The following is a 15,326-nucleotide window of genomic DNA, read 5'->3' as shown; positions in this document are numbered from 1 at the left end:
TGCAGAAGTCTTTCTGCTCCTGGCCTGTGTGAACAAGCATTTGAGTGTTGCAGAGAGGCTGCATAACTGAGGCAGGTCTCTGCCTGCTCTTCCCAGATTGCATCAGTGCTCGACCCAGCGCACAGAACGAACACCCTTACCCCATGTCTACCTTAAATAATTTCAATTCAATTTATTGAGTTTATATCGTGCCAAATCTCAAGGAAGCTGCCTCAAGGCGCTTCACACAAGTAAGGTCAAACCTTACCAACCCCTAGAGCAAGCACACAGGCAAAAGTGGTAAAGAAAAACTCCCTCTGATGATTTGAGGAAGAAACCTCAAGCAGACCAGACTCAAAGGGGTGACCCATTGTTTAGGCCACAACACAACATACAGAATGCAACACAACAACAATTGACGAGAGTCCATGCAGGCGTCCAGTCCACCATCAGGGGGGGTGTCATCGAGCCACTCGTTGGATCTGTTCCTACAGGAGAGTCCATCCTGCATCCGGCACATGGATCCAAAAATCTGCCGTTAGGTCAAACAGCATCTAATATTTAAAGTTCCTTTGTCGTAACATCAGCAGTTCATACATTATCTGTTAACTGTCAGTGGAATGATTGCCTGGCGACAGCGTTAATGACTTTTCCCGCCTGGCTTTTGCAGCTATTAAGAAGTGATATTCAAACGACAATGGTCTTGTTGTGCGACTGCAGCGGCGCACCGTCAGCACTGTGAGCAAACGACTCCATGGCTCACTAATGACAGAAAACGTGATCCAATCACATTAACAGTCATATCATGCAAATAGGCCGCGCTCGCTGTGACTCTCCATTGTTGGCGTGCACCCCCAGCCGACTGTACACCCCACATCCATAACGGCCAGTTTCCATCTCACACGCACAGCCATTCATTCTGAACAAGTGTCATGTTTCTAATAACTTGCTTTGTTACAAAAGCTTTGCGTTCCCTGGTGGGAATTAAAGAACATTCATTAGATTAATTTCCCTTAACAGTGATAATGGAAGTGGAGCAGCGTGAGAGCTGCTTCTGATTCATGCTTCAATCACATCTATTTACTAAAAAGAGGGATTTGAAGGATGCACATGGTATGCATTCATCAGCCGGAATTCCATATTGTGAAATGTGCTTGGATCATGTCTACGTTGATTATTTTATGCGGGTCGATTTTGGGGTTAAACTGAGGAGTGAATGAAACGTATTAATGTTTCAGCAGGACGTTGCCATGAGAACATTTTCTCGAAATGGACGTAGTTCAGCCATACCGAGGACTCGTTTTCATCAATTTAGTGTTGCAGATGGATTCACAAGTGCTTTAAGCATCACTTTGTGGTTGACATTCAGCCATGAGTGGCTACATTATATTGTCAATTGTTCTGGTCACATAATAAGTTCAATTTAATTTATTTATACTCACTCAAGATGCTTCACATGAGTAAGGTGTGAATTACAAATGTAACAACCAGGCACTAATGGAGCTTTGAAGTTCCACTGATGTTGCAGTGGAGATTTGGGTTACCTTCAGGAACAGATTTTATTTTAGATTTGATTTTATTACCAAATTAACACACTGAAAAATAGGCCCATGATGTAACACAACAAAAACTGGTGTTAAAATCTCAAGAGTAAAATTTTTGCTTTTGACTCTTATTGTTATTTTAACACAATGGACCTCATTTGCTCAAGGTTTGCATGTAAAAACATCATAGCACTCGTAAAAAAAAAGTGCATGCTGATTTACTAACAGTGCACACTGAGGGCTGTGTCTTTCAAATGTACACATTTTTGTGTATTGTCCATTTAGCACGTTTGCCTTCATGAATGTGCAGTTTGGAGTGTGTCCACTTGAGTGCACAAAGATCTGGGAGGGAACGTACACACAGGTGAGGTTGACTTATCAAGGTCAAAAGGAAATTTAGCAGGTGGACATAGCATCTGCATTTTGCACATTTGAAACCTTTTGTTAGTTTGTTGAGATTGACAGAATGTTGTTTCAGAATGCTGTTCCAGCACAGAGGCTTGATGATATTTTAAAAAAGCATTCAGTGTTAACCTCAGGCATATTTAAAGAGCTAATATTTTACTATATGCTTGTGCACAGTTGACTTTCTGTGTGCACAGCTGTCTGTCTGAGCACAACATAGTCAAAATTTTGCTTAAGTACCGTGGATGAACATATAGTTAAATATCTCAAATAGATTTTTTTTTCCCACAAGCCTGTGAAACACTATCTGATGTAGTTTGTACATAAGGAAGCACGAGGCACATACCTGCAAGCAGTTGACTGAATTTCATGTACAAACTGCATCATCACCTGCTATCAATTGCGCAGTTAGTAAATCATCCACAAAATTGTCTCCACATTTTGGATTGCCCACACAATGTAGCACTCGTTATCTGGGATCTTAGTAAATCGGGCTTTTTGTGTTCAACCTTGGACAATGTTGTCACTTTATTTCATCTTTGTTTTTGTTAGTATGGCCAAAGCAGATGGTCACCCCTTTGAGACTAGTCTGCTTGAGGTTTCTTCCTGAAAAAAAAACACCTGAGCTAGTTTTTTCCTTAACACTGTTAACAAAGTGCTAGCACAGGATGGTGGCTTGAGGTTAGACTTTACCCTCGCGAAACACCTTGGAGCATTTTGCTTTGTGATTTGGCACTATATAAATAAACAGAATGTTGAGAAAACACTATATTGAAATGACAGTGTTTCCATTGAGTGATGGAATGCGACTGCTGAGTTTTGTCCTCTCACGGGAACTATCATTCCAGTGAGGCTCTCGCAAGAACTGTAATTCCAGTGCTTATGGCAACGAAAGAGTAAGTCCCCCTAAATATTGCCATTTCAGTTTTTTGGTTTTGTTTGTTTTTAAATTCAGTATTGCCATAATGTTATGCCTTATACAGTTTAAGAAGATCTCCATCTATACCTCCATCCACCACACATATACCATGCAATGTATTTTAGAGTCATGTGACTCTTTCAGTATGTCGTGACCTGTAATAGTGGAAAAAAGTGTTTCTGTTGCGCTATTTGCATAATATGGCTTTTTCATATCACCTGAAACCCCACCTCATGTGAGTGCAACAACTGTTTTAGCGTTATTTGAGGGTTTTTCCCAGTTCTTCCAATTGCGCAGTTTGAAGGCAAATTGTAACTTGCCAAGTGTTGATTCAGTTTTCTACATGTGTAATTTAACTCCCTGAAGGTTTTAATTTTAACTCTGTGACTTGAGTAAGAAATTAAAACAGGAACTCTTGTGACTTAATGGTGGTGGTACAGTGGTGCTCGTATGACAGTAGCACCAGGAGGTTATAGGTTCAAACCCAGAAGGGTGTAGGTTCAAACCCAAACTTTGATTGTGGATAACCTGTTAAAATGACACCTATATAAATTGCATGAATATTGAAGTACGTTCTATGGTGTTGGCAATTACACTACTGGAAGTAAAAACTTTGAAATGTGAACAAAGAAGACTATAAAGTGCCGACAGCTCCATCCCATTTTTTTCATCATGGAGCGACTGCAGACAAAATGACAGCTGTATTTGTGTCAAGGCTTGAATAGAAATAAACAATCTCACAGTTGTGGAACAGGAATTGATCTCTAAAATTACCATAAATTTTCAGACATGTTTTCGCAGATGTTGTTCACCCGGACAGCCTTGGATGCCTTTTTAGGAGACTAGTTAAACCGTAGTAATTTCTTATAGGTAGTAGTAATTCATTTCCTCTCATGTTGCAGTAACATTGTTAGTTTGTCAAGTTTATCTGATCGACAGTTTGGCATATTTTACTTTTGCTGTTGCTAATGATAGTTAGTGAAGTGGTAACGTGAACTCACAATGTTGACAGTGTCACTCTTTACATAAGGTTAAGATAACTGACAAGCCTGGAAGCATAATTCAGATATTTTAACACTGGCCTTTGTGTTGTATAATTTCAAGTGAAACATACATCAGACAACACCAGCACATGCAGAAAACACTCATACGACAAACACCTGCATCAATTCTACAACAGCTAATACGAAAACATTGAAAACACATACAAGCCTAACCTAGAGCATGTGCAATGTACCCTATGTCCATGTGTGTGTCCACAGCCCATATATAAGTAAAGAGGTGGAGTGTGGTTGCAACTGTATTTTGGGGGGCTGAGCGGTGGCTCTCATATCAGTTTTGCTTTGGCATGGGCATTAAAAATTATTAATTATTATTAATCATAGACTAACTGGATCTAAAGTCATGAATCTACCAATAGCTGCTACAAATACTCACACCATTAGCATCCAAAATTACATTGCAAGGTAATTTCACTTGACGCAAATACCGGCATGAGCACACTTCAGATTATTCGTTTGGAGAATTAACTACACAACAAGCCATATTATTACAGATATTTGTAATAAAATGCTAAAAAGAAGACAGGCCTTCACAGTACCGCCTTGGGCCAACCACAGCTTTAGGATATTTGCTGTCAGTCAAAGTGGTCACTCCCCTAATGTCTTAGAACTGGGCTTTAGTTAAACATGATGATGATGATTTTTGAAAAACAATAAATACATAATTATATTATATCACTGGCTTTGATCTTGCACATATTTTGCTTTAAAATGTTTTCATTTCTTCAACTTGCTTCAGCAAAGTACTGAACAACAGTGTTTTTCTTAAAGATAATGTCTTCCCACAAAAAAAAGAGGGCACCCATGGTCAATATTTACACATTCTTTTTCAAACAATTCATTCTCTGACAAATATAAAATGGTCACGACATCTGCAATTATAATAATAATACTACTAATAATAATAATAATTATTATTTGTGATCTGTCTGTTTGCCACTGTTTTCTCAATTTGCACGATATTTCTCATGGAACTACCTGTTGAATTGATACAGGTGTTTTTGTAAGAGTTTTTTTTTCCTTTTTTCATTTGCTGCCTTGCTTTTTCCTCTTTTGGTCACCACAGCAAAAAGTTTTTTGTGAGATAAATTTGCCATTGTGAAAGCGGACTGGGCCTAATAAAATACGAAGAATTGCAGGTATTCAGAGCTGGATGGCACCCAGTTTGAACTGTTGTGTACCATTAGCAACACTAACCACACCTTCTTTTGCATCAACTTATTGATCAGACTCCTCCCTATGAAAAAAAACAACAACAAATGTTACCCCACAACTGCAGCAGTTTCACAAATATAAATAAGTAGCACGTTGCCCGTGGGGATCCACAGGCTCTAGAATGGGTAGTGTTTATAAAATAGGTAGCTGACATTTTTAAGGGTGGTAATAAATTAAGCAAAGCTTGTATAATGAGTTGAAATGGTGTGTGAGTCCAGAATGCTTTTCAAACCTTCGACTTCAACAATTTTTAGACAAGGAACTCAACCCTTTTATTTCCTGTTAATTATGTATTTTTTTAATGTTAATTTAAATGCACACATGCACGCACTGCTGTTGTAAGCAGGTACTTTTAATTTGACCAAAAAAAAGAAAGTCTGGCTGAAGACATTAATACCACTACAGTTTTCACTTATCGTACCAACATGAGACTTAACTCCTTTATGGTAAGAGCAACATAACACTTAACTAAACTGACAAAACCAATGGAACTACAAAAAAACCAACCTGGTCTCACGGCAAGTCATGCTTCAGCAGCAAGAAAATATACATTAATCTATTGATTCTTGATATTGTGACGAAAAACGCCTCATTTTCGTCTCGGCAGCACAAATTCATTCTCATTCATTCCGTGATGGCTGCACGAAATTAAAAGTGAAGCCGGGGGGGGGGGGGGGGGTGTCGGGGTGGTTATGGTTAGGGTGGGGGGAAGGAGTAAGATTAGGTTATCGTTAAGATTAAGGTTGGGGGTGGGAGTAGGGTTAGGAATCGTGAATTAAAAAAAACCATATTTTTGTACCGCTGTTTGAACTGGTTCATGCTTGGACATTGCTTGAGCCCCACTCCCAATCTGTTCCACATCCTCACCCCACAGACAGAAGTACAGAAACCTTTTAATGTTGTTCGTGCACACTGATGCTTTAAATTAAATTTCCCCCTCAGACTGTAATCCCCTGATCTGTTAAAAAACAGATTTTTAATATTTGCTGGAAGTAAATTGTTTATTGCTTTATACACAATTTGTACTGTTTGAAAATGAACCAAGTCTGTGAATTTTAAGAATTTGGATTGTAAAAATAGTGGATTTGTATGATCTCTATAGCCAGTATTATGAATAATTCTTATAGCTCTTTTCTGCATTACTGATAGTGATTGTGTTGTACCTTTATAAGTATTACCCCATACCTCTGCACAGTACTGTAAATATGGTAAAACCAGTGAGCAGTAAAGAATGCGGAGTGAGTTGTGGTCCAGAATATGTTTCACTTTGTTTAGAACTGAAATGCTTCTTGACAGTTTACTTTGTATATGTTTTATATGAGTCTTCCAGTTTATCTTATCATCTATTATCACCCCCAGAAACTTATTTTCATGTACCCTTTCAATATCTACCCCCTCGACTTGTAACTGAACCTGTATGTCTGTATTACAATAGCCAAATAACATGTATTTTGTTTTACTTAAGTTTAATGATAATTTGTTTCTGTCAAACCATATTTTCAATTTTCCCATTTCTATACTGATCCTCCTCAGTAACTCCTGCAAATCCCCCCCTGAACAAAAAATGCTTGTGTCATCTGCAAATAATACTAATTTTAATATTTTGGAAACATTGCCAATATCATTTATATAAATTAGAAACAGTTTTGGACCCAATACTGACCCCTGTGGGACGCCACAAGCATTGTCCAAGCATGATGATGTATATTCCCCCAACTTCACAAACTGTTTTCTGTTACTTAAGTAGCTTCTCACCCAGTGCAACACCAACCCCCTAATCCCATACTGTTCAAGTTTATTGATTAATATGTCATGATTAATTGTATCAAAAGCCTTTTTAAGGTCTATAAATATTCCAACTGAATGTAATTTGTGGTCTATGGTGTTTGTAATCTCAACTGATTCTATTAATGCAAGTGATGTTGAACTATGTGCTCTGAATCCATATTGACTATCAGTAAGTAATTTATGTTTATTTATGAATTTGTCTAATCTATTATTGAATAACTTTTCTAATAATTTGGAAAATTGTGGAAGCAAAGAAACAGGTCTATAATTTGTGAAGTGGTGTCTATCCCCAGTCTTATACAGCGGCACAACCTTAGCTATTTTCATTTGATTGGGAAATTTACCGGTTTGAAATGATAAGTTACAGATGTATGTTAATGGTTCTACAATCCATTCAATGACCTGTTTTACCACCACCATATCAATTTCATTTAAATCGGTAGATGTTTTATATTTACAATTATTCACAATGTCTATAATTTCATTTCCATCCACTGCTGTGAGGAACATTGAACAGGGATTTCTTTCTATGAGATTATTATCCCAATCCTCAGGTTGGGAATCGGGAATTTTTTCTGCCAAGCTTGGTCCAATATTTACAAAAAAATTATTAAAACCGTTGACTACCTCATCCTTATTTTCCTTCTTGACATTATTATCAATGAAATACTGAGGGTAACTCTGTTTTTTATTACCATTTTTGATAATGCTATTTAATATATCCCATATTCCTTTAATATTGTTTTTGTTATTATATAATATGTTACTATAATATTCCTTCCTACATACCCGTATAATATTAGTTAATCTATTTTTGTATTTCTTATATCTATTTTCTGCCTCTTTAGTCTTTAGTTTTATGAATTCTCTATACAGTGTATTTTTCTTATTACATGCATTTCGTAACCCTTTCGTCATCCATGGTCGAGCTTGGATTTTTTGTTTTCTGTAGTCTTGTTTAATTGGACAATTTTTATCATATAATGATGTAAATATTTGTAAAAAAGTTTCATATGCACTATCAACATCACTTTCACTGTATACCTTTTCCCAGTTTTGCTCCTGTAAATCCTTCTTTAGTGTGTTCATGTTTTCCTCTGTCCGCACTCGCCTGTATTTTATTTTCTCCTCTGGCTGATTCCGCCGATGGTTTCTATTATAAACGATGAAAACTGGTAGATGATTACTAATGTCATTGATTAATAATCCACTCACAGTGTTATTCTCAATATCATTGCTGAATATATTATCAATTAAGGTAGCACTATGGGATGTAATTCTGCTTGGCCTGGTGATTTTTGGATATAAACTCATACTGTACATTATACTGATAAATTCATCTGTTATTTTATGCTTATTTGGATTGAGCAGATCAATATTTAAGTCACCACAAATGAACACAGTTTTTTGATTAGTTTTTGAGAACATTTTTCCCATACAGTCAGTGAATGTTTCAATACTAGATCCTGGTGCTCTATATATACAGCTGACTAATACATTTTTGCTTTTTTCTTCACATATTTCAATAGTTATACATTCTAATAAGTTATCAATCACAGTTGTCATATTGTCTACTATTTTATAATCCATGTTCTTATCCACATACACAGCCACTCCTCCTCCACTCTTATTTTTTCTGTTTACACAATTAAATTCATATCCATCCAGTTCAAAATCCATTCCTTTATCTTCATTGATCCATGTTTCTGATATAGCAATTATGTTAAATATTTTTTTAAACTGACTTAAATATTCTTTAATGTTGTTAAAGTTTGCATATAGACTTCTGCTGTTGAAATGGATTATTGATAATTTGTTATCCGTTTTAATGATCCGATTAAACTGTTCATCTGTATAATAGCAACAACTGTCATTGATATTTGAGAAGAAATTATTGTCCGGGTCTATATCGAGCTCCAAGTCCAGTACATTGTGGTCTGTGTATTTAAATGTTCTCAGTTCTACTTTTCCATGATCAGCAATCCTTTGAGTTATATCCTTCTTGTCTCCAGATGTAGATGAATAGGTAGTAGATGAATAGGTTCCTCTGATCTGTGTCATGGTGTTGTGATGTGTTTGTGTCCTCATACCTTATTGGTCATATTTGTCCAGATCCTCGCTTTAAGAAACACTATTGTTCATATTTGTCCAGATCCTCGCTTTAAGAAACACTATTGTTCATATTTGTCCAGCTCCTCGATGTTCCTTATTGCCATGACTTTTGCTTGTTCTGGTGATCCGTTCAGTTTGATGAATATTTTACAGTTTGAAGTCCATGTGTGCTGGATTTTTCCCTGTTTCTTTAAGAAGCGTGCTTTCCTGGCGATGTCGGCATTCCGTTTGGTGAGATGTTCATTGATGAATACGTTTGTCCCTTTCAGTTTTCTTCCTTGTTTTAACAGTGCTGTTTTGTGTTTTCTGTTGATGAATCTCATGATGACGGTTCGTTTATCACCGTCATTTCTCCGGGGCAGAGGGTGGCACGCTTCAATGTTATTTAAATCCATTTCTATACCTTTAGATAGGAGGAAATCAGCAACCTGTTTTTCCACAGAGCTGACCTCCTGTTCACTGGGCTCCCCTCCGCTCTCATCTGTTACCGCCCGTGCGTAGGACCGTGGTTTGATGTGAAGACCTGTGATGATGACGTCGTTAATTCTGGTGTACTGCTCCAATTCAGCCACTCTATTTTCCAGCTGCACCAGATGCCGGTCTTTCTCGGCGTTCTGGAGCCGTAATGCCTTCACCACCTCCACCAGATCCATGATTGATTTCTGTTGCTGCTTCACAACAGAAATCTCCTCTGATAGAAAGTCCAGAGATTTTTTAATATCGTCACCTTCCTCCGCTGTCAGAACCTTCTTAGGCCCCATGGTCGGCTTATGAGCAGCTTGTCGATCGCCGATGTTAACAGCCTGCGTTGTTTGTCACCGGGATGGATCTGCACTGCGCTGGTGCCGCGCGGCCTCGGTGTTTCCGCGCTGATGGATCCGCGGTGGCTGCACGAGGCCTCGGGGAAGCGGCACTCGTGACGCGCGGCTCTAATGACGCAGCGCGCGGCCTCAGTGAATTCACCACGTTGGGCCTCGGACGTTGTTGCTGTCCAGTCGCGGGGCTAAGTTGCCGGTTGAGGTGGTATTCCCACTGTCCGGGTTGGCAAACACCGGCGTGGCAGATGGCAACTACAAACACCACCTCTGAAAACTCAGGTACAAACTTTTTGCAGCTCGCTCTGACGACACGCAGCTCTGACTGACTGTGACTGACGCAGCTCTGACTCTGACCTGACGTATGTTACGGGGTAACATACGTCACGTCATAGAATCCAATGGACGTCGACATTGTTTGACCTTTACTTTGGAGACCAAAGTGATGTTTTCTTTTTTCAGTGTAGGGTGGTGGCTTCAGCCGGGTCTGGGTCAAAAGAAAGAAGTAGTGATATGGAAGGAAGTCCTATATAGGCCCTGAAGCCCACTGGTGTCAATGTTGATCCCTGAAATACTCAAGAATTTCGAAATGCTTCAATCATGTTGCAAGATATACCGCATTATTCATCTGATCGTAAAGATTCTGCAATGATATAGTGTGGACTATATGTGGCTGAAAGTTATGAAGGCATAAAAACAGCAAAAATGTCGCAAAGGCCGATTTCACGTTGTACAGGAGTAAAAAAATAAGCTGCTTCCATTTTTGTGAAAAGTGAATCAAATGATTGGTTTAGTTTTGTTTATTTTTTGTTTTTATAAATAGTTTATCTATTATGCTTAGTTACTAAGTTACATAGATACATGTCATAGAATCCAACGGATGTTGACATTGTTTAACTGTTATTTTGGAGATCAAGCATTCAAAACTGTTTTTTTTTTATTAGCTCATCCAATAATTTGCAACATCTTTTACCAAAATTGGATCAAGTTTTATTTTTTTCACCCCTGCATACCGTCCACCCAGAAAGTATTCACAGCGCTTCACTTTGTCCACATGTTTTATGTTACAGCCTTAAAGTAAAATCATATTTTCCCTCAAAATTCTACGCACACAATACCCCATAATGACACTGTGAACAAAGTTATTTTATGAGATTTTTGCAAATTTGTTAAAAAAAAAAATGAACTAAGAAAACACATGTACGTAAGTATTCACAGCCTTTGCCATGAAGCTCAAAATTGAGCTCAGGTGCATCTTGTTTCCACTGATCATCCTTGAGATGTTTCTGCAGCTTAATTGTAGTCCACCTGGGGTAAATTCAGCTGATTGGATATGATTTGGAAAGACACACACCTGTCTACATATAAGGTCCCACAGTTGACAGTGCATGTCAGAGCACAAACCAAGTATGAAGTGAAAGGAATTGTCTGTAGACCTCCGAGACAGGATTGTTTCAAGGCACAAAAATATTTCTGCTGTTTTGAATGTCCCAATAAGCACAGTGGCCTCCATCATCCATAAAGACGTTTGGATCGACCAGGGCTCTTCCTAGAGCTGGATGCTAGTCTAAACTCAGCAATCGTGGGAGAAGGGCCAGTCAGGGAGGTGACCAAGAACCAGATGGTCACTCTGTCAGAGCTCCAGCATTCCTCTGTGGAGAGAGGGGAACCTTCCACAAAGACAAACATCTCTGTAGCAATCGACCAATCAGGCCTGTATGGTAGAGTGGCCAGACGGAAGCCACTCCTTAGTAAAAGACAGATGGCAGCCTGCCTGGAGTTTGCCAAAAGGCACCTGAAGGATTTTCAGACCATGAGAAACCAAATTCTCTGGTCTTATGAGACAAAGATTGAACTCTTTGGCCTGAATGCAAGGCATCATGTTTGGAGGAAACCAGGCACCATCCCTACAGTGAAGCATGGTGGTGGCAGCATCATGCTGTGGGGATTTTTCAGCAGCATGAACTGGGAGACTAGTCATGATTGAGGGAAAGATGAATGCAGCGACCCTAAACACACAGCCAAGATATCAAAGGAGTGGTTTCAGGACAACTCTGTGAATGTCCTTGAGTGGCCCAGCCAGAGCCCAGACCTGAATCTGATTGAACATGTCTGGAGAGATCTGAAAATGACTGTGCACCAACATTCCCCATCCAACCTGATGGGGCTTGAGAGGTGCTGCAAAGAGGAATGGGCAAAACTGCCCAAAGATAGGTGCGCCAAGCTCATGGCATCATATTCAAGAAGACTTGAGGTTGTAATTGCTGCCAAAGGTGCATCAATAAAGTATTGAGCAAAGGGTGTGACAACTTATGTAAATGTGATTTCTCTCTCTCTCTCTCTCTCACACACACACTCATCTTCAACCGCTTAGTCCAGTTAAGGGTGTCGAGGGGATATGATTTCTTAGCTTTTTAAATTTGGATAAAACAAACAATCCTTTTTTCATGTTGTCATTATATTGTGTTGTGTGTAGAATTTTGAGGGAAAAATTAATTAAATCCATTTTGGAATGAGACTGTAAAATAACAAAATGTGGAAAAAGTGTAGCCCTGTGAATACTTGCTGGATGCACTCTCAACTTGCTAAGAGAAAGAATGTAACGCGTGTCCACCCGCATGAACTACCTCAGGTTTGGACCTGCGGTAGACGACTCCCTCAGTACTGCACCAGTCACCACCCTTCAAAGACAGGACCCTTGGTCCTTTCCTGTGGTGTAGTCAGTGACCTAAGGTGTGAATGAGAACACAGAATCAGCACTGTCTCATTCCATCCCAGCTGTTACTGGGACTCAGTCTTGGCTGGGGAAATAATGTGGATCAGACTGGTGACCTGTCCAGAGGGAGCCATAGACTCCCCCAATTCATGCTATTGAATCTGGAGACAAGCACTGGAACCAACCGGCCTCAGTGCCAACACAGGCCTTCTTGAGGGATAGATGTCTTGTACTAGGTGTCTTCAGAGGATCCTTGGGTACCACTGGAATGCCTTTATGTGTCCTGACACTTACATGCAATTTGGCTCTGCACTTAGTCATGACAATGCCACCCACTGTGTTCCCAGTTGGATGCCACACTTTGTGCTGCTGGATACTGCGTATATAAAATAAATATTTTGTCGCGGATTAATCATTTTCTCTGAGTTTGGCTGATGAAAACACCTCTAATTGCTTCCGGAATCACAGAGGACTGTTCCAGCTGCCGCCTCCTCCCCCCCCCCCCCTCCTGCTCTTCATGAGGTGGAGAACGCATTTGGAATAGTCTAAAAGGTCATTATTTGTAATATTTATATTGTAATAGCTTGGTAAAACAGTTGCATGTTCATTCCTTCTTACAAGTAGCTGTAAAAGTGTGTTTATGATAGATTTAACATCTCATTATAATTGTTCATATGAGTTGTGCCGTGGTGCGGTGCGCTGGCGCAATCACTCGCACTCGCACACAGTGTTTTTTGTTTGCGCAATGTTCACATGAAGTTCACATAATTATTACGTGACAGATTTTGAACATTTCAAAATTTTCTTTGCACACTTGCATGAAGCTGTGCACAGTTTACAACGGTTTTCAATGGTTTGCAACAGTTTGCAACGGGTTTACAACTAGTTTACAATGAGTTTACAACACGTTTACTCTTCTGCATGGCAGATTGGCTTCACCTGGCTGTGGCAGATAGATGGTTACCTTTGAGAGGTGGCAGTGGGCTCATGGACCATTTGGCATCTTGCAGCATTTGGTAAGATTCCACAGTGTTACAGAAGAGCAAAAGCAGGCAATGACATGAAAACAAAGAGGCTTTTGTTGAGTTGGCAGGGTGGATGCAACTAATTACAACAACAATAACTATTTCCTCAGAGTGCAGCTGTTCGTGCAAAATGTGTTTTGTTTCAAGATGAAACGTCACGTTTGCAATGTGTTTGAACCTCGAAGAGCAACACTGTTGCACACTGAGATGAAGCATCCACTTCAATGTCATGTAGATTTCAAATGAAGCGCTATCAGAAAGTTTTAATTAGTTTCATATTTAATTATTCAAGCAGCTCCTTCATTTGACCAAATGCATACTCTGATACAACATCCATCGGTTGTTTGGATCAGACAAGAAAGCATGTGGAAACTTTCAAAAAGCACATACTGAAGCTTCTCACACCACATTGCGCAACTCTTGAGAATGACTGTTGCAAAAGTGTACAACCAATCTGCCACATCTCAAAAGGGAAGCGAAAACAGGCGGTTGGCTCAGTTGAGGCCTCCACCTGAAGTTTGACCCTCATATCTGCGCTGCGCGGTGGCCAACAGCGCCGCTTTCCCCGTCTATGCCCGTGATGAAGGCGTTTCATATCAAAGCAGGCCAGTGATGAAAAGAAAGTTTGCTCAGGAGAAGTTGACCAACTCCCAGCCTGTTGAAACACCGCGCGCAGTGCAGCTGTGCATGTCGCTGTGCTTGTTCCAGCATGCGTTGAGCGTATGTGCACGTCTTCTGACACCACGCTCAAGATGGAGAAGTGGAAGGAAATGACATCCACTGTTTGTTTCTGTCATCCTTCAGACACTCTCTGTCCCTGCAGGGCATCGACCATTACTTTTCATTTTTGACAGAACTGTCCCCGTCTGGACCCAGAAAGTTTTATTCTCCTGACACATGAACGCAGCACAATAGTCTTACCTGTGAGTGAGGATTCTTCGTCCTCCTTCCAGCTGTCAGACGTCTCTCTCTCTCTCTCTGTCTCTCACTCTATGTCTCTCTCTCTCTCTGTGTGTGTCCACTGTCTCAGATTTACAGCACAGGACAGTCGGATTAATGAGATCCCTTCATGTTGGCTATGAGGAGAATCAGAAACCAAAAACAGCCCTCCTGTGGCGCTGCTGTCAGCGCTCACCACCCCGTCTTAACATAATGTTCAGTTGTACTTCCTTGAGGAACTAAATTGCTTCGACACACCCCTAAGTGTCTCTCTCTCTCTCTCTCTCTCTCTCTCTCTCTCTCTCTCTCTCTCTCTCTCATCTGTTTCCTCTCCAATTCAAATTCAAACTGTAAACCCCTGTCTCTCTGCCTTTTACTGCCCTCTCTCCCCCTGTGCCTCTGCCTGTCCTGACAAGTGAAAACCCCAGAGCAGCTTAATGCGTGTGTGTGTGTGTTCACCTTCACTGGAATGCGGCTGCTGTCTGCTCGGATCGCCACAGTCACTCCCTGTGTTTCTTTATCAAACATTGAATCTAAACAATGAATCACCAGGATTGCGGCGAGGTTCATTTCAAACACACGCGTGCTGGGATTGAAACCAAGCTGTCTGTGCTAAGATTTTAGGAAAACACATCAATAAATATGTTTGCGTCTAAAAGAAAACTACCTGTCGGATGTCTTGGAAGTGAACCTTGAATTTCAAAGTCCATCCATTTTTTTCAAACCCTCTTATTCCAGTTGTGGAGGGGGATTTGAAGCTGGAGCCTGTCCCAGCGATCATTGGGTGGGAGGCAGAGTTTGTTGCAGT

The 15,326-nt window shown here is 40.0% G+C and overlaps 1 protein-coding gene across 1 annotated transcript in view; it reads right to left on the bottom strand.

Moving 5' to 3' along the window:
* tnfaip8l2b (tumor necrosis factor, alpha-induced protein 8-like 2b) overlaps positions 1–14,803 on the bottom strand; it is a 39,818-nt gene extending 25,015 nt beyond the window's left edge. The window contains exon 1 of the mRNA XM_034174365.1: positions 14,501–14,803. The gene's annotated coding sequence lies outside the window, so the exon portion shown is untranslated. The remainder of the gene's footprint in view (positions 1–14,500) is intronic.
* Between the last annotated feature and the right edge of the window lie 523 nt (positions 14,804–15,326).

Source organism: Thalassophryne amazonica, chromosome 7 (assembly GCF_902500255.1).
Source record: "Thalassophryne amazonica chromosome 7, fThaAma1.1, whole genome shotgun sequence".
In the NCBI taxonomy this organism is placed as follows: Eukaryota; Metazoa; Chordata; class Actinopteri; order Batrachoidiformes; family Batrachoididae; genus Thalassophryne; species Thalassophryne amazonica.
This window is presented reverse-complemented; position numbering and strand designations above follow the sequence as displayed.